Here is a 24,249-nt window from a genome sequence, read left to right as displayed (position 1 = left end):
GAATACCAGACATACAATGCATTCCTTGCAACTGCACTCTTGGAATTTGCTTTTCCCCAGAAAGTGAGCCCTCTGCACATCCATTGAGTCACCCTGTACTGTTCAGCAGGGCCAGCATCGAGCTGGCTCCAGGGAACAGTGACTGTCTTGTGTAAGTGCATTTCTCCTCTGCGAGGGGCTTTCTTTCTTTTTTTTTATTATTTTTTTTTTTTTTTTTTTTTTTTTTGGTGGGGGACAGAGCAGGGAAAAGGGCTGGAACGAGGAAGGGGAGAGGAGCCAGGTTGTCCTGAAACTGGCTCTGACTCCTGGCAAGCTGCGAGCAGGTAGACTCCAATTGCATTTATTTTCTTGTCCTGGTTGTCCAAAAAAATCAATCTTGATTCATCATTAGCCTCCGCCTTTAAATTATATTTTCCCTGAATAGCATCTTCCAGTCAGTGGTAGGCAGAGGATAGATCAGGGAATCGATCCCGGGACTTCATTCATAACCTGGCTTCGCCCTGCGGTACCGGATAGCTGCTCTGGGGCTGTGCTGCGACCCCAGCCCTCAAGGTATGAAGCACCAGCCCTGCACACATTAACCAAGGCTCCTGATTTCTCCAGACGTGCCTGGGGTTCGGAAGCGTTGGTTTCTTCGCCTGGGTTTTGCATCCTCTCGTGAGTGTGAATGAGGAAGGTCAGGCCAGTCCATCACCTCCCCGCCTTGCCACTGACTCAGCGTGTGCGCAGACAGCTCCTCGCCGAGCCACCACCGCAGGTGCTGTGGTTTCCTAGATTGTTTGGAAGGCAAATTGGGGATGGGAAGCCACAGCAGAGTGAATCACGGTGCTGCCTGTGGCCGTGCTAGCAGACTCCTCCAGCCAGCCCCACATGCACTCACTTGGTGAGAGCTTTCCCCAGACCACGGATGCGACCCCTGCAGCCTCATGCATCTTCCCATGGATGCTTTTTGCATCTTGTGGGGCCAAGCAGGTGGAGAACCGGGCGAGTGTCGCTTAGCCAGCAGGTGTTTCTGGTCAGGGAAAGAACAGCCTCACGACTGAGTCATGTTTTATTGCCTCGGGCTCAGGCTGCCTGGAAAGCAGCCCGCTGTTGTCTCTTCGCAGGCCTCGTGGAGGTGATGCTGCTGCTTCATTTCACGTGCTCCTTTCATCTGCCTTCGGCACCGTGCTTTCCCGGCTAGAGGATGGGCTGTGACAGTGCTCAGCAGAGGCAATCTGCGGAGCTTTGTGAGGAGCCCATCTGTTTCTGTGCCTGACATCTGGGTTATTCCATGTTACTTGCCTTCATGCTTTCCTGTAAAACCAAGCACGTTATTAGGACCCAAAATAGTAGCTCCTCTGGGCCATGTTGTAATAGGAGGGTGTTTCATGATGACAAGTTCCAGCGCTGCAGGAAGGCAAAGCTCTTTTATATATGCAAGAAAATAGCAACAAGCTGCTGGCAGGTCATGCGTGGCTCAGCTCTTTGAACTTGTACATTACCAAGTGTGTGCTGTCTCTGTTCTCAGAGCCTGTGCTCTGCAACAAGCACTGTAAATTATCCGGCGAGGATAATAGGGGAGTTTGTGATGGTAGAAGAAAGAGGAATGAATGGCAAATTTATGCTAATGAAAACATCTGTTGAGTATTCTTGCCACTCTTCCCTCAGCCATCCCCACACACATCCGGAGGTTGTTTAAAGCCAGGTGGAGTAAAGAGACTTCATGTTTTTTCCCCTCAGCGCGTACCCAGGGCTCTCGCAAACGTGTAGCTATGGGTGCAAAGCAGAAACATTTGGAGTAGGGCTGACAGGTGTCATTTTTTGGCTCTGCCCCACGTGTGAGTGCAATGTTGAGCCCTTTGCCATACCTGGGACTCTCCTCCAGTGTCCCCAGGGGTTGGTTTGCTTGCGGAGGGCTTTCAGGTGCTGTAGGTAACCTGACCTGTGTGCGTGGCTATGGAGCATCGTGACTTTTGTGGCTGCTGCAGGGCCACAGCCTTTCTTTGCTGCTTCCATTTCTGCTAAATTTGAAAGTGAATAATCCCCCCGGCTTGTGTTTCTAAAGCAATAACACATTGGAACTGGTGGAGCAGGAGAACCGGGCAGGCAACTGGTAAATATTTCCGTAAGTGTTGTGATGTTTTGCTTTCCAGAATGTTTTCTTCTTGCTGGAAAAAAATAAAAAATATAAAAAAATATTCAATAAACACAAAGCAGGCAACATGTTTGCACCTTCTAAGTGCAGGGGAATGCTGAGCTTCTGTTGCTTTTTACTTATTTATATTTTTTTGTGGTACTGCCGTAAGGTGTCTTACCAGAAGTAGGGGCCATCATTATTAGAGAATCCTGTAAAACAGCTGCAATAATTGCACAATGTTCTCTGTCGCTATCAGTTTTATAATTATTCATAGATGTTTTTTAAAAGCCATGAGGGACTGTCTCAGCACACATCATTGATTTTGCTAATAAAATCCTGTATTTTAATGGTACCTTGCATTGGAAAAACATCAGCTGCTCCATAAAATTAAGACTCATAGTACCGTAGGATGGGAATATTTCCTGTTGTCTTGATGGAGGGATTGATCGAGATGGATTTATTTGGTCGCTTAACAGCTTCTGGTGCAAAAGCAGGTACCTCAGCTCCTCTGCTCCAGCCCCTCTGAGCAGGGGTTTGGAGCCCAGCGTCCAGCTCTGCCCCCGACGTGCTGGTGTCCTGCCCCGGGACCGGCTGCGATGCAGCAGGATGCTGTGGGGCTGCAGGAGCAAAGCCACTTCCCTGCCAGCTCTGGGCTGCTCTGCTGCTCTGGGTTGTTTTGCCAAATGCCACCCTGCCCCCGAATCTCTCTCTCCCTGTAAGGCAGCGGTAGGTGTTGAACTTGCAGTCAAAAAGTCACCACTGAGCCAGAGCTCCAGGCTGGCGTGCTGCAATTAGCGGGCTCGAGCACGTCCTTAGTTCAGCAGGCAGAAGTCAGGAGGTGACACGAGCGTGTGTTTTATTGTATTTATTTATTTAGGGAGCGTGCGCGCGTTGTATTTCAGGGAATGTTTCGCTGTCAGGTTCACGGAGCTGAATCAGATTTAGTCTTACAGGAACCAGCCCAGTTGTCCGTAGCAACCTGAAATTGATTTTCCCCCTCTGCCTCCTGAAAGCTGTTCCCTCTTGAATCATCCCTTTAATTTAATACAGCGAACAGGATGTCCCTGCATGCTGAAACTTTTTTTTTTTTTTTTTTAAATAATAAGTAATCTAGGCAAAAATTTCTTATTTGAGAAACAGCCGCGACTCCATCTTTCGCTGCCTGGCATTAGTGCTTCCTGTGCCATTTCCCCGTGCTTCGTACCGGGCGCCAGAGGCCATTAGCGGGGTTGGTTAATTACAGCTGTGGTCACAGGGAGACCTCCGCATGCACTCTCTGGCCACGTTGGTCATCTTGTCCCCTTGGTGGCCGGTTCCCGTTGAGTACAAAACCCTTTTGCCAGAGATGAGGGATTGGGGCCATGTGTGGTTTTGCTGTCTTGAAGACCGTTTGCCTACACTTGGATGTTTTGGAAGAATATTGGCTTGCACAGGACCAGCAAAGACGGCGCTTTTCCTGCGGTTGCTTGCCCCTGGCTTCTCCATCCCATTGCAAGACAGCAGAGGGACTTTTTCCCGTGCTTGTGGCTCAGGTGTTGCTTGGTGGGGCTGCCGCAGGGAGGATGAGGTGCCTCTGGGCTGGGACAAGGTGTGCACAGCAGCATTTGTCCCCTCCTGGCCTTGTCCACCCTTTTCTGTTCCTTACAAAGGGAGCGGAGCTGCTGCGTCCATCTGTGTGTAGACCATTCCCACAAATTGCACCGCTCTGTGCTGTGAAACGCCTGCCTTTTTCTGGCTTGTTTTTTTTGGGGAAATGCATGAAGTTAATCATGCAGAGCCTTGGGCTGTGTGTCCAGCTGCCAGCACTTGCAGGGGGAACCGTGCCACTCAACACGCGTGGTGTACGGCACCTGTGGGGGAGATTGCCATTTAATCTTTCCCTTATTTTCACATCAGTCAAAAAATCGGTGTATTTAATGTGCATCAGCTGAACAGTTCACCAAATAAACCACCCAAAGAGGTTAATCTCCAATTCCACGCTGCTTTTACTGTCAAATCCAACTGCTTCAAAGACAGTAATGAGTGTAGCTCTAATGATGAATTTCACATGCAGAGGTAGCAGAGGCATTTACTACATCTACTACTTTCAGGTGCCAAAACTGAGAGTTATACTCTCTTTTCTCCAAAAACCTCCCATGCTTTGTTTATGGTTGTAGTACAAGCCTCAGAGACTGAACAGAGCACGTCAGTCAGTGCTCATCTCTTCTGGATGTGGTCTCTGTGTTTCTTCATTTTGGTACAAACAGCACAGAAATAAATATCCGGAAAAAAAAAAATCCATGATCTATGTGACTTCCATCTTACTGTTCAGGAGGATCATATTGACCATGAAACATCCTTTCTGGTCTCCTTACCATTGCCCACCCTACACGCTCCCTATCTTCCAAAAGCTGCAAGATAGTGAGGAGCCCACTGCCCCACGTTGCTGCAACCTGGTTTTCTGCACCGCCTGGCTTCTGTACATCCCTAGCAAGTAGGGTGAACCTTCCTCTGGGTCGAAATGAGCTTCCCTGCGTCCTTGTTTGCATTCGTCCCTGCAGCAGGGACGCTGCCTGTCTGAGAGCTGGACGCGACCCGGCCGGGACACGCAGAAGTTCCTCGACTGTTGTCTGCAACTTCTGACAGCGGGATATTTGTAAACTTAAGCGCTTCCTCCCAGAAGTATCAAAGGAACTAAGGCCACTTTTCAGCATGAACATGAAAGGCTTTCGCGCACCAGCGCAGTGAGCATTGCCATGGAGAACAAAGGCTTTTGCTAATCGCTTCTAATGCCTTTTAAGTTTATGCCTCATTTTTCCCCCGTTTTCAGACAGCCTCCCAGAGTACCGAGACTTCAGCGACTGACTCACCAAATAATTAACAGAAGAAGGACTCTATCTCTGAAACTTTTGAACACCTCTTTTAATTTTCTTAAACCAGCCGGTACCCTGGCCAGCTTCCAGTTTGTGTAATTACATTTGGTCTAGCTTAATCCCTTGGCAGTTTCAATTGCGTGTGGTAGTCTTCTTGGCTCCCCATCCTGGGCTGCCATTCAGTACTACTCCATGGGTTTCAACAGCCACAATCCTGCCGTGGAACTGGTTGTTTTCTTGGTGGAAGCACTCCTCACACCTGTATCCTTTGCTGAACATCCATAGCTCTCACTGGTATGTCGGGAGGTAATGCATCTGATCCTACAGACGGTCGTGTTGAAATCACCAAAGCTACTTGCATTCCTAAGGACGGACATGTACTTAAGTTCTTTCATTGGTTGGACATGCACATTTTTGAGGTTACTTTGAGCTCTTCATTTTCAGTAGGAGGCATTTATTGCTGGTTCTTTGCAGCTCCTGTGTGTTGTAGGGATGTTATTGCTGCAGGTATTTGTCTTTATCCTTGGAAACACCACTTCTGTTATCAAATCTGTGCTAAATAGGAGAGTGTCACCTTCCTGTGCTGACAGCAGCGGGGCTTGCTCTAAGTGCTCTACTGGTAAGAGAGAGATGATCAAGGGAAGCAAAAGTCCAGGGCAGATGAAAAGGATTGAGGAAAAAAAAATTCCAAGTGGAAATTTGGATATGGACAAAGAATGGTGGTGAAAGGGATAGATGGTGGGTGGCATGGGCAAGAGAGAAGGCACGGAGTTGTTGCATTGGCGCTCTGATCCCCAGATGTGCAGCAGGCATCTTTGTTTTCACAGCAGATGGCAAAAGGAGTGGATCTTGGCCAAAAAAAAGTTCCCACTTTGAGGCTCAGAGCAGCCCCTGTTAAGGGGAGAGAGGAATTTAGGCTGGGTGGGATGCAAAAAGTGATCCATGGGACAGTTGTGGCAAATTGGTTGCTACCATGTGGCTCTCATTTTTTGAGACCCCCCAAACGTAAGAAGGCAAATCCCTGCTTTCCCTTGTTGCTTGTTATCTCCTGAAATTTGGGACATTCTTGCTATTCAGAACTCTTACCCTGTGTTTCCCAGTGCTGCTCATGTAAATCCTTTCTTTGTTCTTCCTCCTTTATCACTAAGCCCTTGTGTTCAGGAGAAAGATTTCTTTTTGCTAGCTAGAGCATCCAGAAGATGGAGAGGTAGGACATATGTCGTGAACACAAAAGTTATTCAGTATTTCATCGAATCTGACTTCTCTCCTTTGGGTCCATCCCACAATTACACACACTCAAGTCCCAGAGTGGATGGGAAGTTTTGCCCCTGTTAGTTTCAATGATGCTGAAAATAAAGCCACCAGTGGCAATATTCAGGTTTGTCCTCTGTCACAGTGCTGGAGTCAGAGCCATCTGATTTTGATGTGTACGGGGTACTGCTTTTAGCTTGGCAGGACTTTATGCAAAGGCAGTGGTGCACTTTGTTTCCTGGAACAAAGATTTATCAAACCCTTATGGTGGCTGTCAGAGAAAATGTGGCTAAGTTTGAGTGGTGGCATATGATGTATCTGCAGTCATTGATGTTGCTTTTGAAGATCTGCTTGAATGCTAAATAATAGGGTGGAAGAAGTTGCAGTTCAGAGCTGTCGGTTTACTACTGGACCCTGTGCCTACCATCCTAAAAACAAACCTCTTTTTTTTTTTTTTTTTTTTTTCAGAGTCCTTTATAATTGGGTGTGCCTGAATGAATCAGCCTTTGGATGTGAGCGTCTTCTCTTGAAGCAGCCTTGTGATATCCTAGCTGCCTTTTCTCACGGGGTAAGGAAAGCAATACACATGCAGAGACACAAGACTACGAATCTGCTCTGAGCAGAAGCAGAATGGCAAAGAAAGGGCAAGCCACACGGGTGCCTCAGTTCGTAAATTTTGACAATAGCGAACTTGTTGTGGAGAGAGGGAACAAACTGTAAATCCACTTACTGTAAATAAGACAAATCACAGGCTTAAGTTGCGGCAGGAGAAATTTAGATGAGACATTAGTAAATGATCTCTCGCATTAAGAATAACTGAGCACTGGAATGGATTGCCTGAGGAGCTCGTGGAGTTTCAGTTGTTGGAAAGGTTTAAGGATGAGTTAGAAAAGCTCCATCAGACGTGTTTTAGGAGAACAAATCTTTCCGTGTGGTGGGGAAATGGACTAGATGACATCTGGAGAGTCCTTTTAACCTGTTGAATGTTAGAAATTGGAGAAAGTGTAATTCTTATCTTGACGTTATTCAAAACTTAAAAGGTAGAAAGCTATCTGTGCAGAAGATTGAAAGGAAAAAGAAAATGTGCAGAAGGAGCTGCCTGGTCTGATGATGAGCTTTGAATCTATGGCAATAGCTGTGCTCAGCGTCTTTGTTACTGAATGGTGATGTCCCTTTGGAGTGAAGTGCAAAGAGGTGGAAAAGCAGTTCGGTCCTTGGTTATTGGTGTGTAATCTAACCTTGCCATAGAAACAGGAGGTTGTGTCAATTCCTGTTCCTTTGTAGCAAGTTCTTGCAAGTTTGGGTCTCTTCTGTGATCCTTGTTAAGGGTTTTACTCTTACTTTCAGGTGGGTAGTCTCATATGTGTTGCTCTGATGTGAGAGGACAATGCTACAGATTGAGGTACACTGTGCAAAATACAAATAACGCATGGAACACATACCGAGGAGCCAAATGATTGCTTTTCCTCTTTGTTTCCAGGGCTGATGAGATGGCAGTTTCATATTTCTTTTCTTGTTCTTCTGTTCCTGTTCTCCATTGTGTTTCTTTGTCCCGTCTTGACAGTGAACACAGCAGGCTTTTTCTGTGTTTAGAAATGCTAGCTCACCAGCTGGGTGTTGAAATTATGTCCTAAGGATGGCTGCTCCTTTAGTTCTCTCGCTTCTCCCTTGCTCCCCCACGAGCTGCAGATGACAAACCTGGCCAGGGGTCAGGCAGCCCTGGCACCTCTGAGGGATCATCACCAGAGGAGCAGAGTTTGGGTCCTTCATCTTCTTGTGCAGCTGAGCAGGACAGTGAGATTCGTCTTCTGTGTCTGAGGACACCTGAAAATGAACGGGAAATTCTTCAGCCTCCTTTTGGACTTTGGGATTCATTTGGTTTCTCTAACATTTGCCTTTCATTCTTAATGTCAGCAAATACTGGTGTCTCCCCTAGAGTTACATGAGTGTCTTATTGTTTGTTAGCATCTTCTGTTCAGCGGAGATAAGCTGTTGTGTCCCAGTGGTACAGGATCGTGGAAGAAACTTTCAAATAGCTCTAAGAAATGCAGATGCTGTCAAGAGAGAAGTAAGGGGATGCTTTTCTCTGAAGTCACCTTTGTATGTCTTTTTTTTCCTCTTGAGCTTTAAAATTCGTGCAACTACCTGCTCAAATCTTGAAAGCAAAATGCATTCATGGAAGGATACAATTTACTGTGTGCCCCCTGATCTTTTGATCTCAATCAATCAAATACATCCAAGACCTTGCAGTTCACCTTATTGCAAGGACGGCTAATAAGTTGAGGGGTTGTGCCGATGGCACTGATGGTTTTCCAGCCTTGTTCTTTTTTATTCTTGTTGTTGCTGTTATTTTTTATGATTCTAACCTTTTGGACTGGTCAGGGTAAGATTATTTGCAAGGAATACTCCATAAATATGCCTGTCAGGATCGGACTTAACATTCAAACGTCGCTGCTTAGCAAAAGAAAACAATATGCCAAGGTCCAATTTAGATTTCCCTGCAGGGTTGAAAATAATGACAAGACTCACCTAACGTGGCAGAGATGAGTCTTGCCACCTTTATGGGAGTGGTTGCCTTGCAGCCTCACAGCACAAGGCAGCTGTGCAGCTGGTGAACTTGCTGGGTGGACCTGAAGATCTGGAGTCTGGCACCTCGTGCTGGGGCAAAACTGGGGCAGAGGAGCCCTGAGGTGCCTCTCCCAGCTCTCCAAGGTGCAAGCTCAGTCAATTCCGTAGCTTTATTGGGATGATTTTGCAACTGAAAATTCTTCTTTTTTTTTTTTTCCTAATGCTATGCTCCTTGCCTCCACCTGCAGACGAGGTTTGTGGAACTGCTTTGAGCTCCGTGTCCCACAGAGCAGTCCCGTTTCCTTCCGTGCAGTTGAGAACAAACGTCCTGCTCCGAGCGTAGGCTGGTGTGCATTGCAGGCATGGCTTAAAGTCCTAGCATATTGTGAGTAGGGAGTGTGGGTAGCTCTCTGTGATTTTTTAGAGCACTTTGGGAATCGCAGGTTTTGGTGGGCAGCCGCTTGGGTTTTCCCCATCGTGAATATTCATCGAAGCAGTTCCTAGACGGCTCCTACCTCAGGTTTGCTTCGGAGGAGGCTGGCAGCATCCAGCGGCAAGAACCTTGCTTGTCTGTCAGGAAGTGTAATGGTGTATTATCGACGTTTCTGCGGTCCTGTCAGCAGAATTAACTTCTTTGGGTGAGAGCAGCGGGAGGAGTGAGGCTGCAAGGCAGCAGGCTGTTATTTAAGCATTAACCTGCAGTGTCTGAAAGCCACAGCAGTGCGCTGTGTCGAAACGCTCTGTTTATAGGGCCTGATCATGGAAGCAAATACACTTCATGTTAGAAGCATGTGGATATTTTGAGGTTATTTTATTCCTCCTTTCAAAGATGAGCACATGAAGGCACAGCAACGGAGCCTTAGGCTGGGTCTGAGAGCATCTCACCCGTAGGTTTGGCAAAAAAAAAAAAAAAGGAAGGAAGGGGGAAAAAGAAAAAAAAAAAAGGCACATGTGGTGAAAGGTGGCTCATTCCCTGAAGAAATTATGCCATGAATTGAGAAAGCAGGCTTAGACTGGGTGGTGAAATAACTGTGCAAAGATGCAATGCGACTTGTGGAAAGTCATGTGGCACCTTAGTGACAAATCCTCTACGACAGCCCAGCAGTTCTGGGTCCAACTCTGCAATGCTGTAACTTGCAGCCAAACAGATGGGGCCAGTTCCTCGTCAGAGTCGGCTGAAAAATTTAGAAGCAAAAATAAAAATGAGCATTTCTTCCCAGCTTAAAATTCAAAAGCCCCAGAATCTGCAAATAACACTGACTTAACCCTTTGCTGGACTCACCTGCCTTGCCCGTTAAGCTAGGAATAGGGGAAGAAGAGGCCATGGAGCGTGGCAGAGCAATGCTTTTGCTGTGTACCCTCCAAGCCCTGTGTCCCCCTGGGGTCACTGCCATGGGCCGAGGAGAGGTGTCCCCGTCCTCAGTGCACGGAGGGGAAAAGCGTTTGGTGATGCAGGAGTTTTCTGTGGCTCAAGCACCAAAATGCTTTTTATTTTTTCTTTTTGTTCTGAAAGGAATTGAAAGTTATCAGCAGGGGTAATAGGCACCTTGAAAGAAATCATATGGAGGCATAGGAAATAGCAGGGTATTTTTGAAAATATCCATGGCATGTATTCCTCTTAAGAAACATGTTGAAGATGCCATATCCATAAATACTAATAAGGCTGTTTGATTCCAATTTTCAGGTAAGATTAACATTTTATTGAGTATTATATCTGTCACATTCAATGCTTTAGTGTACCATCCTCTCCGGCTTATTAGCATAATTGCAGTGCTTAAGCAACAATAAAAAATTCAACAGTAAAATAGCAGTTAGCACAGGCAATTTGTTATCAAAAGCTTTTACTTAAGGACAGCTTCTGAGCATATTTATTATCAAGTTAGGGCTATACATTATTTTTATTTAGAAAAACAAGAGGGGACTGATGTAGGATTTTTTTTAATAGCTGAATTAGAAGGCCTGAAAATTGGTCACAGCTTTTTTTTTCTGTTTCTTAAAAGTGCTCGGCGAGTTCGCTTGGGATGGGAAGAGGAAACAAAACCTCAGGTCTGGAGTAGGTTCGCAGTGTCCCTCACTCAGCAGAATAATCCTGCTGACTCTTCGAACCATCCCAAGTGCCCTTTTAAGTCCCCTCACCACGTGCCGGGGCCTGAAGCCACGTCCCATGACGGTCGCTCAGGCAGCAATGATGCTCTTTCCAAGGGTGGATGTGTGGGTGGTGGGCTTGGTTTTGGAGGCTTTGGGGCTTGGCGTTGGTTTTCAAAGCAAGATTTCTGCCCCAGGGAGGACACACGGGTCTGGCCAAGCAACAATGGTAGTCAGGAGCCTGCTGGTGTCAGCAGCGTGGCGCAGGGCCGGAGGTGGCCCAGACTCACACCCTGCCAGTACCACAACCTTTATGGTTATGCTGGGACGTGCCCACAGATGGGAGGGATGGGATGGGACCCACAGGGACACGGGATGTGGCTGTCGCTGAGGCCAGAGCAGAGGAGTGTGGTGTGGCTGCACGACAGTGCTGCGTGCTCCCGCTGTTTCTCTTCTCCCTTTGAGGGCACGTTGGGGAACAGGTCTTCTCCAGAGGATCTGTAGCCGAGATGTGAGTGTGCACGTCTGTGTGCAAGCACCTGCCTGTGCACGCACACGTGTGTGTGCACGCAATCATTGCAGTCAGTGTGGCAAGATTTCATGTATATGTTTTAATTGGCAACAAAAGGCATTTTGGGGGGGCAAATTTACCAGGGACATTCAAAATAAGCTCATAATATACCTCGTTAAAACAGAAGAAAACAACATTTGAGGTTTTAAACAATGAAAGAAGTCCTCAGAAGAGGTCCATCAAGGGCAAAAACAAACATGGTGAGAGGAAGGTGGTTGGCAGTGGGCGCCATGCATGGTGGATGCAGGGGAGCTGCCTGCTTCAGACACTGCAGTTTTGCTGCTTTCGTGACTGCTCCAGGAGTTGGGGAATTGGGAGACAGACCTTAGAAAGCTTGTTGGAAACCATTGTTTCTCGAGGCTCAAATTGGTCACACGTTGCCAGAGTCAGAGGCCTGGTCTTTCTGTGAAAGAGCTGATGGAGCCTCCTGCAGAGGGTGGTTCAGCTCAGCTCGTTCCTGCTCTATGTGCTCTGGGCTAGGTGTGTACACGCAGACACGTGTCTTCTGCAGTCCTGTGAGTTGGTAGCTGACAGAGACAGGCAAGCTGTGGTATTTATTCAAGTGAAACGTGCGGCCTTTTCTGTCTCATATCGCTTTGCTGTTGCAGGGTGTTCTCAGACCGCTCAGTGTGGAGCTGGCGCCTCCACACCTCCCAGTTTCTGCCTGGCTTCCTCAGACAGGCACCCTTGATTGTCCTCTCTGCTCAGACCTCTGTTTGCCTCCAGCATCTCCGACCTCCCACCCCCTGTCACTGAAGCCTGGGATCTCTCTCCTTTCATATCTTTTGGGCATCCTTTTTCTTATCTTCCCTGCTTCTGGAAGACCTCCCCTACCTTGTGCTGCCTTTTCAGTTGCTCTTCCATCTTCTGACTGGAGGGATGATGGTGGAGCTAGGACTGCTTGCTGTTCCAGCAAACGAGAGGGGTAAACGTGTCTGTTTTTTTATTTTTGCTCCCAGTTTGACTGTTGTTGCCGCTCACCCCACGAGGAGAAGTGAAGGCAGCGCTGCCCCGGGGCAGAAGCTCATGTTCATAGTGAAACAGGATGTGCAAGCAGGTTGTAGGAATTGAGAAGGGAGCACATGGAAACAGGTGAAACTAGACTGGGCACATATTAGAGAAGTGATGTGCTTGTGGGGTCTTCTTCACAAACACCCTCTTCTGTGAATATGTGAGATTTCAAAGGAGTTGGTTGTTTCAGATCCCCTTTCTTTGGGGGGTACAAAAGCCCATGTTATTCTTGAGATATGGAAAGAAACTGTGTATTTCAGACTCTTGGGTAGTTGGGAGTTTTGTTGGTACATAGCTCACTCTCACAAAACTGCCAAGTACTGCTCAATGTTTGGACTTTCTCAGCAACCAGCGGGCTTGGTGATATTCCTGGGAAGAAGATAGAATACACAGAAACCAGCTGTGGAGAGCTAAACTTCCAGGGAACTTCAGTCACAGGGGAAACTTGGCTGTGATTTGAATTGCAATTGAAACGTGTTCCTGTGCAGTCCTGCAGGTCCCTGCTATTGCTCCTTCTGTCTCTGCCCGTCTGGTTTTAGTAGAGTCTGACACGTTAGCTCCCTGAGCATCTCCTGCTTGCACCTAGCCCTGTAGCTCAGTAGTGCTGCCTGCCTGCTGCCCTGGCAAGGGGAGCCCCTTTCTAGGTGCTGTGCATGTGCAGAGGGATCCCACATCTGTATGAAGAGCTGGGGTACCAGGGGAGGTGCTTTCTTGGGGTATTGATGTGATTGAGGGCATTTCCACGTAGCACCCACCAGAGATCTGTAATCCTCCTACAGCTTTGGTAGGAAGGAGCTGGCAGGTCTCTTGCACAGCCCCTGGCTCGAAGCAGGGTTAGCTTCGAAGTTAGATGAGGTTAGATGAGGTTGTTGAAGTTAGATAAGGTTGTTGGGGCTGGTCATGGCAGTGGTGTCATCACCAAGGATGGTGGCATGTGCCTTGGCCAGCACGAAGAAGGTTTATGGAGGGCTTTGGTGGTTGCAGTGTGGTGTCAAGGGAGTGGAACAATGAGCATTTGGGGAGAGGGTTTGTATGAAGATTCAGCCCAGAGCCAGAGTCCGGGTGCTCCAATGCACAGGTACTGCATCAAATTCCCCCTGAGGGGTTCTGGGAGGGATAGGGTCAGCAGCTGACGCCACGCATTGACACGTCTCCTTCGAGGATGGAAGTGCACGCATGCTTCTTGCAGGAAAAAAAAAAAAAAGGCTAAAAGAATTTAGCAGTGATAAATGTCATAAAAATACTTATGCTGGAATTTGTAAAGCCTGGAACATCTGTTCTCGACAATGCTTTGATCATGTTGTGAGGCTTTTAAAATGATACTTCCATGAAATAAGTGAGATCCTTATGGCTGCAGGATTCCTTTCAGTGCCCTTTTTTCATGGAGCAAAAAGGCAAATTTCACAGGGAACATTACATGACTTGAAACACATATTTTAATGGTTAGTATCAACCAAACAATGTTTTATTAGGTGCTAGAAAAATGTTCCAGTTACATACCCCAGGAAGCAAAGCACTCCCATTTACTTTTAAGCTTATGGGAGCTGCTTTTTTTTGGAGGGGGGGAAATCAAGAATTCATTGCTTGTGTATTACTGTATTCAAAACCAAAACAAACTTGGTGAAATGAACTTAAACATTCTGAAGTTGTTGCTAGAAAAGGGCTTTTTTAGGTTTTGTTTGCAGGCAGAGCTGTAGATGAGCCAGGATCAGCATGTTTTCCGAGGGTTATGTAGCTAACAATTGTAAGGCATTGACAATTTACTTCCCTGACTGCACTGTTTTGGATTGAATAACTTTTTAGTCATCTGCTTTTCTCTGAAGAGTCATCCTTCCCTCGTCATTTAAGCAGGCTGCTGCATGTTGCTCTTCAAGCAGCTGTGTGTTTCGGGCTGAAATGTTGTGATGTTGAACGTCGTCGGCGTTTTACGGAGCATGGAGAAGTCTGATAGCGGAGCTGTGTTCTGCTCCTCCTCACAGCACGACACCTGACAGGAGGATTTCCTGATTCATCGTCTGCTTTCTGCTCCTCTGCCTTCACGCAGGGAGATCTCCTAGGCCACATTTGCAGAAAGCAGGCCTGGAAATGGCTGTTGTGGGAAGGGCGTGCAGCAGAAGCAACTCCTCAAGCTTGGCTGCTGGAGAGAGCTGCTGGCCACCCTTCCGTGGGGAAGGAAGAGCCCCCCTTCTCCATCGAGGGGGCTCAGGCCATGTTCACAGGCAAGTACACTGCAGAGGATGCCCAAGTGTGCAAAAAGCTTGGCGGTTTCAGAGCTGGAAAGTTGCATCATTGCCTGAGTGCATCCAGGCCCAGAGGAGGGCTGAGCTGCGTGGTGCTGTGCTCGGCCCTACAGCTTCTCCTGGAGAGCTCTGCGCCGAGCTCCGCTGATGTACACACAGCCTGTAGGCCACGAACAGCGTCAGGAAGGAGCAAGGAATTGAAGAGATGTGGAAAGAGGGGGTCTCCTTCCCTGCTATGTTTGGTTGATCATCTTCTTCAAATCCCTTGTGGCTGCTGCAGCCAGCGAGGCCAGCAGCTCCCTCAGGGACTGCAGGGCAGGGCTCCCTGGCTCCCACCGCCCCTTCCCTGGATACTTTCTGCTGGATCTGTGAACTGGCTGCGAGTTCTCCCCAGCAAACAGGAGCCTGGCAGACAGGCGACGGTCGTGGTTTCTTCATTGAGGATCTGTCAGATCTGTGAAAGGAGGAAAATGAATGGTCATAAACAACAGAGAAAGAATATGGCTGTGCTTTCTAGTAAGGCTCTGGGTGTCAGGGGTTAATTTATGAAAACTAAATTGTGTAATTAATTTCTGCATCTAACAGGTGAACAGGCTGCTTATTACTATGACATATCCATTTATAGCATTTTTCCTTAGCCAACACCTGCGACTCAGTTCTGTTACATGCTCATACTGTCTGTTAATTATTTACCGATGATTTACAAGTACAGCATGCAAATGAAATGCTTTTATGGTGAAGGCTGTATCGAATGCGTAAGATTCTTGGTATTTATGCCACTGTACTGCCAGGTACAATCCCGTTGTGATCCCTGAGCCTCTTACTGAGGACTCCTTATACATCCACAAGCAAGAGGCAGCCTCCTGCCTTGTAGACCTTGCACGAAGAGGATCTGCATTCTTGGTGAAAGACTTGCTACACACGTGGCTATGGTACATGAGTGGATCTGTGTCCTTTGCTCCTTTGCAGATTGATTTCTGCCATTTTGGGTGACTTTTGTGGGTAGCACACGAGAAATTCCCTCCTACAAAGGCTCATTCTCCTTCACAAGCAGTGGCAGCAACAAACTGTTTAAAAAAAAAGTGTGACGTGCCTGATTATTTTTTTTTTCCAAAAGAATAAAATAGTATAAAAGTCAAGTAGCAGATCGCGTTCTGACTCAGCTGGTAACTTATGATCCTATGCTATTTTTGTAACATTTTTAGCTTATGACCAGATTTTTCTAATATTAGGACATCGCCATAGAAAGTGTGTTAGAGCCCCAGACTGCCAGAACGTATCACCCTACAGAACATACATTTCTAAGCAAGTGTGCAGGAGTAGTCCGGTAAGTTCTTTGTTGTGGTTTTAAATTGCTGCAATTTCTTTCCTTTTTTTTTTTTCTGAATCACTTAGCAAACAGTGCCGGGCAGAACAACACAGCCGCCTTTTGTTTCTCGTGCGGTCAGATGCTGAAGCCCCATCCCCAGCGGTGCCTCTTGCAGGCAGAAGAAGGGGAAGGCAGTGGAGTTGCTCAGCTGGTGGATTTTCAGCTGGTGTAAGCCGCTGTAAGTCGATTCAAGCTGCACTGACCATGTGGATTTTATGGACTTGAGAATCTGGTCAAACAGCCCGTGTTTTATAAGGAAGGAGCTCTGGAGGTGGTTGTCCTGTTCTAGGTAGGCAAGCAAGTACACGCAAAGTCTCCCTAAGCTAAAGAAAAGTGTGTGTGAACAAACAAACATCTGTGTTCAAGTACAAGAGAAGGCAATTACCGAGGAAATCTCAAAGTTTACAAGTAGGATTTCTTTATAGGTTCAAATCTGCTGTGGTTTCAGAGTACCTAAGGACGCTTAAAATAATGAAACTCCAGACAGTCCAGCCCAAACATGCATGACCCAGAGCAGCAAAGCAATCATTGCGCTTAGCACTACCAATCAACTAGCTAATGCAACAGCTGCTTGGGGATTTTGCATTTAATTTTTGTCTCAATAATAACGAGGAACACAGGGTTAATGATCTGTGTCCGGTTTCCCTCCAAAGTGCTTTATTTGCACTTTGTGGCTGTTTTTCATGGTTCTTTGTAGCAGCCCCAAAATGTTAACTGACCTGAAGAAATCAACAGTGGATCTTTAAAAAATCAGAAAGAAAAGTTAGAAAAGATGCTGCTTTCTAGCTTTTCACGTGAACACCTTGTACTCAGGCTCCCTTTGGTAAAGTAACCAGTAAAACCTATTCACATGTACTCCAATTAAAATTTAATGAAGCAAGAGGATGTATTCATATATGCTGACTAATGCAGAAGGAATAGATTCCAGTAACTCAGCTCTGCAAGCCCTTTGCTTAGCATTCAGGGCTCGGTTTACTAGAAAGCTCCTCTGTGGCCATTGAGCTGTCTGGCACAAACAATCCCTGCAAATTTGGGTTCTTGCAGTTACAGAGAGAGGTGATGATGGCTGGTATAGGAAATAGCGTGGCTGCTTTGTGTGGCAGAGCTTTATCAATGTCGTCTGGTCTGGCTGATGGCAAGAGGTGAGGCAGGGCTCCTGTCCTCAAGTGCTCCATGGGAAGGGGTCTGGGGATTGCTGGCTGTGTGTTCCTCCTGCCCTGGTACCAAAGCTCCCATCAAACACCAGCTGAATGAGCAGAGCGATGTGCAGCAAGAAGAGAAGCCGTAACGGCCCTGATTTATACGTCGGAAAACTGTTGCTCAAGTGGAGGATGTATGACAACTTAACCCGTGTCAGAAAATAGCCAGGCTTTTAGTGCCTCTGCCTTCGCTGCAGGTTCACCGGCCGTTTGTTTTGGCACTTGCATTCCCGAAGGATTATCGCCCTGCTTTGCAGAACATTTCACTCCGAAAACATCGCTCCCACCAGTGGGGAATGCACAGACGTCGGCTTGGGCAACAAAACAACTTTCCAGGAGCAGTGCAGAGCTGTGCTTGTCAGCTTTCACACCGTCTCTATCTCCTCCCCCAGTGTCTCTACCTCTCAAGCTGCTGCAGAGCTACCACATCATCCTGCACCCAGAAACAATGGAGAAATGATGTAAAAAAAAAACAACAACCCTCATCTTCTCTTTTACATCACCATGGTGGGAATGACCAGGCTCAGCTGTTTGTGCCAGCGCGCTGTGGCTTCAGCTCGGGGTGGGGATGGATTTCCCACCTCCCGGCTGAAACGTGGCAGCGGGGTGATGCTGCACTGCTGTGATAAATGGCATTTTTGGATAAGCCATGAAAGACCCGGCTGTATCCGCTGCTAGCAATGGGTTGGGCGACAGAACGGAAATGCCACGGTGGAATTTGCCTTTGCTGCTGACCCTTGCATGACAAGCAAGAGCCCCTCATCACCAGGCCTTTGTTTCGCCTTGCCCCGAGTACAAAGCGGGGCTTCATCGGCCTGCCTGCCTGCTTTGGTTCTGCCTCGATTCACTGGCAGAGCTGCAGCAAAATTTCCCAGTGTAGCCTGGGTTTTCCAGTTATCTTCCTCCTCAATCCCCATTCAGTGCTGCGAAAGCTCTCACTTGCTCTGCTGAAACGAAGCGTGGAAGAAGCCTTCAAAGGGAGATGTGAATCTGGAGCTGAGATCTTGTGCTTCGGTTTTGGCCTGCAAAGCTGCTCTTGGAACAGTAAGCATGAGATTTCTCTTGAAACCTTCTTTGTGTGCCTTTCTGAAGAAATAGCTGGAAGGAGAGAAGACCTGTCAGTTGAGCTCTAAAAGAGAAACCTATTGGCTCTGAATACACTGGGGACATTATTTAAGGTCAGTTGATCTGTGAGAAGGCATGACTTATCTAACGCAGCCTAAGGTTAGTTATGCAACAGCCGGGCTGTTCTTTGTTGTGAAGAACAACTTCAGTGTGTGCCTGTGGAAATCAAAGGCCTCGCTGAAGGCGTGTTGTGTTCTGGCTGGAAACTCTTGGGTGTCCTCCTCTAGTGATTTGCCTTTTGTAGTGGGTTATCATCGTGGAAATCTAAACAGTAAGGTTTCCAGTGGGAAAGGCACTCGCTAAGTGCTGGCTGCAGAAGCAGGGCTGCTGGTAGAAGTGTACTCGGGTGGGAGGTGGTGCAGGACCTCTGGCGTTGCTTTACCTCTGGTATTGCTTCACACCAGGCTTTGCTTCCTTCACTTCTCTGCCAAACGCCTCTCCGTGTCCTAGACCAGATCACTGAGTTGCCTCGATGCCTGCACAGGGCAGTGTTTTTAAGGCAGACACTGAAGAGGGTTGTCTTCTGACTTCTTGCTTGTACAGAGAGAGCTGTCACAATTTGCCACTGGTATTGGGATAAGAAAATTTTCTGATTTGAAATAAGAGATCTGCAGCATGCAGAGCTGTTGCCTTTCAGGGATAACCTCTCCTCCCTCTGCCCTCTTGTATTGAAATGTGCTGCCCTGCCAAGGTGCTGTTATCCGAAGAGACTGGGCATCACCCAGCAAACCGAAAAAAAGGGATTTTCCTTTAAATCAGGGATCGGTCTCCTGCAGTGGGTAGGAGCGGGCAGTTTTGGGTAGCCAGTTTTGGGTTTGACCCTTTGTGGAAAGCTACAATAATATTCAGCAACATTGCCTGTTGTGCTGGTGATCTGTCTTCTTCCTTCTGTGCCTTTTATTTGTGGGGTGCGTGTTGGGCAGTTTATTGTAGGGGAAATGAAGATATATTTCAACTGGCTTTGCACAAATCTTGGTCTCACGTGGTTTGTTAGTTGCACAGTCCTGGGTACAATGAGGGGGTGATGAAGATAATCAGATGGGCGCTGCAGGGTGCAGGTGCTCCAGGCTTAGGGAGGGTGTTCGTATCTCCCTTGATTTGGCTCTGGACTGGGGTCTGGAGGGTTTTTTTTCCTGCTGGCATCTTATTCTGGAAGTCTTCTGGCTGTCCGGCTCTGCAGCCCTGTAAGCTGCCTTTGAAGTGCACGATGGCGTTAGAATTAATAAGAGATTTCCCCTGCTTCCCTAACTCAGATTGCGCCTTACCCCTTCTCAGCATCCAAAGCGATTAGCAGTTTCTGTAAATCCAGGCCTATGGATTTTATGAGGACCCCTGACAGTCAGGGGTGATTGTGCTCTCCCCGAGTGTTTCCTAAGTAGTAAAGAAATCAATGCGTCGGGAGAGACTGCGCCTGACATCTTTTAATTACAGCGTCCCCGTACATCTAATGTAGCAGAAAGGGCTCTGAAAGGCAGCCCCTTTGCCCTGGCTAATTGATACAAAAACAAATTGGCGCAAATTGAAGTAAACCGGTTCCTAAAGAAAACAAAATTTTGCTTTGTAGTTGGAGCTAGAAGGAAGGAGCAGTCACGAAAGGAAATAAAATGTATGGCAGCCTGAGCTGCTTGGCTCTCGCAGATGCTGTAAACGTTGCCACCAGCCCTGCCGTGCCCCACGCTGAATGCTGGGGGACAAAACCCATCCTGCTGTGAATGCTGCCCCAAATGAAGGCGTTGTGGTACGTGCCCAGGGGCTCTCGGGTGAGGGATAATTGCTGTTTTCTCCCCGTATACCATAGAGGAGGCGATCCTGGAGCTTTACCATACCGGCTGCTGCAGTCCACATTCGGCTGGGGATGACATCAGTGTTAAGAGTTGTGGCACTTGTGGTTACGGCTTTGGGATTCCTTATATTTACTTTCTAGGGAACTAAAATTCAAAGCAGCTTTTATGGCTGTCACGAGAATATTGTCAGTTTCGAAAGAGGTGGCTAAATGTGCATTGACCTTTAACTAATACATCCATATCCTATTTTCTGCGTGTTTCCAATTAGGAGAAGTATGTTAGATTTATTTTTTTTTAATTGATAAAATAGGAAAGTTATTCAACTGCAAGGCTTCTTCTGCTTTTTTCCCAAAATAAAGATAGTGATGTTGTCCAAGGACAGAAGTTTTCATACAATTACTGTTACAAGCTGGAAATAAAGATTTAAGAATAGCAGGCACCATCTGCCACCAGTGGGGTAAGAACCAGACCAAACCCTGGACTGCTGCAAGCAGTTCTAATTTCTAACTTGCAGGGATGCCACAGGGCTTCACATCCCTCTCCGGCTTCGAGGACGAAGTTTCTGAACAGGCACCTCCCTTCTCCTTGTTTTCCTGGATTTGTGTTCCAAAATAATGCTTTATCTTCATTCCTACGACTGGGGATCCTTTTCATGAGCTGCAGTGCATCTTTTGCTGCCTTTAAAAAAAAACACAACACAAACCCACCACCACCAAAACCCAATGTATTTCCCACTTTTAAAAATGTATTTTGCTAAATATGTATTTTTGTCAAATTGCAGTTTGCTCCAAAACATTTTTCTTTATATAGAAAATGAAATTCCACCTCTCGGAGACCTTTGTTAGCAGCTGTTCTGCTAACTAAATGTCACTGAATTAAACGGAAACAAGATAAGAGAAGGAAGAAAGAATGTGATGTTTTAGAACAAGAATTTTAGTTGATAATTTCAATCCCAGGTAGAAGCAATCCTCCTCTCTTCTGATTTCTGAGATATTCTGGAGATTGCTACCCTGCTATTTTATCTTGCAGAACATTGTAATACTGCAGCATTTCTGGAAAATTGTTCTCTGTGTATGTGAGCATGCTCTCCTTGTATTGCACTCAACTGCAGAGCACAAAATAGAGGCATCCACTTACCATCTACTACTCAGAAAGGTAGAACCTTGCAGGAGGAATGCTTTTTTGTCAAAGAGCTATCATAGGCAATAGGCTCCAGTTTACTCATCTTTTATTTAATTTAATTTAATTCTAATTTTTTAGCTTTTGGGAACAAGTGCCACAGGCTTTAGCTGCAGCTTCACCCCGAAGTGCTGCTTGGAGGAAGGAGCTCAGCAAGGGCTGTGCTGCTCAACCCTGCACCTGCTTTTGCCTTGGTCCCTTCCCTTGCCCAGAGAGGTGTTGGGGCACCTTTGAAGGACCCTTGCAGCAGTTTTTGGCACCTCAGCTTTTGGAGCTGGATTGTAAAGCACTCAGTGGGATGGGATGATGGCCTCAGCTTGGGGTGTGTAGGGAAAGGGGCCCCACATCAGCCTCTCAAAGGTCGTTTTGGCTCAGTGTTGGGTGCAGTGAGGACTCCTGGGGTATCACCCGAGGACTCCGTGCAACCTTAAGCACTGGAACTGGCTTGTCAGAGAAAGGACAGCTTATCAAAATACAATTTATAACCAACAGTTTACCACCAGATACAGTAATTAATACAGAACACGATGAGGTTCATCATTAAAGTGCTTTGTTGTCTCATCTTGCATGACTGCTGCTGGCAAGGCCAGCTTCTGAGGCTAATGAAGGACAGGGAAGAGAGAAATCGGTGCTGCAGTTAGCTGATGGCAATATTTCTCCAGGTCACATACTGTAGCGTGCACTGTATCTGATCACAAATCTCAGGCAGACGTATCTGTCCAATAAAAGTTGGTCTTCCAAATTCTTGCTCAGAGAGGCAAGAGTTATCGCTCCCCCCAAGGTCGCTGTGAGCTGACGCCAGGCGCTGCTGTGGCTGGGATGGGGGTGAGGGCATGCAGGCACTCGGCAGGGACTGGAGGATGGGAAAAAAACTTTTCAGCCCATCTGCAGTGCTCCAAATCCTGCTCGGGTCGTCGGTTGGTGTCTGGTGGTCAGTGAGCTTGCCTTTCCTGCCACGTCTTGGTGGCCACGTGCCCAGGTCAGGGCATAGCAGGTGCTGCGTTGTGGGCCAGAGTCTCCTTTGATAAGGAGGTGGTTGGTTGGAGGTAGGTTCTGCTTCCCAACAGAGAGCGGAATGACTTCAGCAGAAGTTTTAGTCTCACGTTAGTTTCCATCGAGATGTTTGGAGCCGTTCCCAGCACGGGGTTAAGCTGCAGCAGCAGCGCGAGCCCTTTTCTGGTGTTCTGGTGAGGGGCAGGCCAGCTGCTGGCTCTCCTAAGGTGTGTAGGGAGCTTGCATCAAAACAAACAACGCTCTTCCCGTAGTCTGTGTACTCTATCAAGTCTGTCTTTATGGGCTCGCTCTTTGAAACGTGCAATCTCATCAGACTTGGAGAAGTCCCTGGGTCTGGAGGGGCTTGGAAGCTGGGCACGGTCGTGTCTCCTGCATGCAGGTAGCAGTGGGGAAACCGAGTGCCCTTTAAATTTGACATGCTTGAGCTCCATGGTCACTGTGATCTACTACAACATTGATTTATAAGAATACTTTTGGGTTAGTGCCTACCCTTAATTCAAACGTTTGATGAAACGGCGCGTTCTGGGTTACAGCTGCTCGTAGTGACAGCACCTCACTGGGCAGGGTGCGTCATGTCTTGGTTTTATTGAGCACTGCCCAAACAGTCGAAAAGCAACTTCTAAAGTGCCTCGTGTTGGTGCAGATCCGGCTACTGCCATTTCCCAGGCTCTGGGGCTATTTACAGGGAATCCAAAGGAACGAAACTGGAGGGTTTGGGCAGTTCTGCTCTAGCTTAGAACCAAGTAAGCGATATTCTTACAGTTCCTCTCTGCGCTTCGCTTCCCAACAAGTCCTTTTGGGCATGTGTGACAACAGAATCAGATCAATTCACTGCATGGTGTAAGTGGTGTATTTGCCACTTCAATTTCCATGGCCTCGGTTGTAATGGCTTTTGCTGTGTGCTCTTAGACATCTCCGTTACTGGCTGTAACGGGTGGAGGGATGTGCCTTGTTGGGGAGTGTGTGCACCCATCACGTCCCCTTTTACATGGCAGCTCTTCACCTTCTTACCAATCCCGTAAAGGAGCCTCTCAAACGTTGGTTAATCCCACCAGGGTTTATGCAGGCTGGCCGAAATCTGGTCCTGCCTGGGTGGGTACAAGAGGCACCAAGGGGCTTGGACATTTCTGTCCTGGCTTCCTGAGCTAATCCTAGTTGAAGTGGCTGGAGGTAATGCCCTGCTAGGCCACGGAGTTAAATCGGTGTCGCAGAACACAGCAATGTTCTGACCATTAAAAATGTTCATGTACAAGCTCCTAGGCTGGTCCTGAGAGGTGCAGCACTGCGAAGTGGAGTCCCCTCAGCAAACCCTGCAGGTTCAGGCTGCGGAGCTCGTCAGATGGTTTGCCATAGGGCTGAAAAGATTGCTCTTGGCGATTTTCTCTTCTTCTGCAGAAACATCAAACCAACCAGAATACTATTTCTGTTGTGGGATTGATCTTTGTTTTGTAGCAGAAGGTGAAGTCTCTCTTTGGGACCTTCAGCATATTTGAGGAAGACAGACTGCTCTGAGGGCCACAGAAACGACACAGTCAAGAATTCTGGAGAGGGGCACGTGGCTGTAAACAGCTATCTGGAAAACGAACTTTTCTGGCTCAAATATCCGTCCTGTCATCTGTTGTATAGAGAGTCAAAATGCTATAAATGGCATGGTTTTGTTTGATGCTGGAGCCAGCAGATTACCCATCTGCAGTACTGGCAGTGTCCTTCCAATTCAAAAGAGTTCTTAAGAAATTTTTGTTTAAATTAGAAGAATTGGATTCATGCTCTGCAGCAGGGACAAAAAAAACCAACACAGCACAAACAAAAATAAAAACAAAACAAGAAAACAAAACCCCTTCTAAATATTTTGATTACTTTTGAAAATAATTATCCAATGATA

The 24,249-nt window shown here is 47.2% G+C and overlaps 1 protein-coding gene across 11 annotated transcripts in view; it reads left to right on the top strand.

The window, feature by feature from the left end:
• Positions 1–24,249, top strand: part of LPP (LIM domain containing preferred translocation partner in lipoma) — a 317,139-nt gene that overhangs the window by 54,930 nt on the left and 237,960 nt on the right. For all 11 annotated transcript variants that reach the window (XM_084292045.1, XM_084292042.1, XM_084292043.1 and 8 more), the window contains one exon: positions 6,691–6,790. The gene's annotated coding sequence lies outside the window, so the exon portion shown is untranslated. The remainder of the gene's footprint in view (positions 1–6,690; positions 6,791–24,249) is intronic.

Source organism: Netta rufina (assembly GCF_964035555.1).
Source record: "Netta rufina genome assembly, chromosome: 9".
In the NCBI taxonomy this organism is placed as follows: Eukaryota; Metazoa; Chordata; class Aves; order Anseriformes; family Anatidae; genus Netta; species Netta rufina.
Note: the sequence above shows the minus strand (reverse complement) of the source record. Positions and strands in the feature narration are given on the sequence as shown.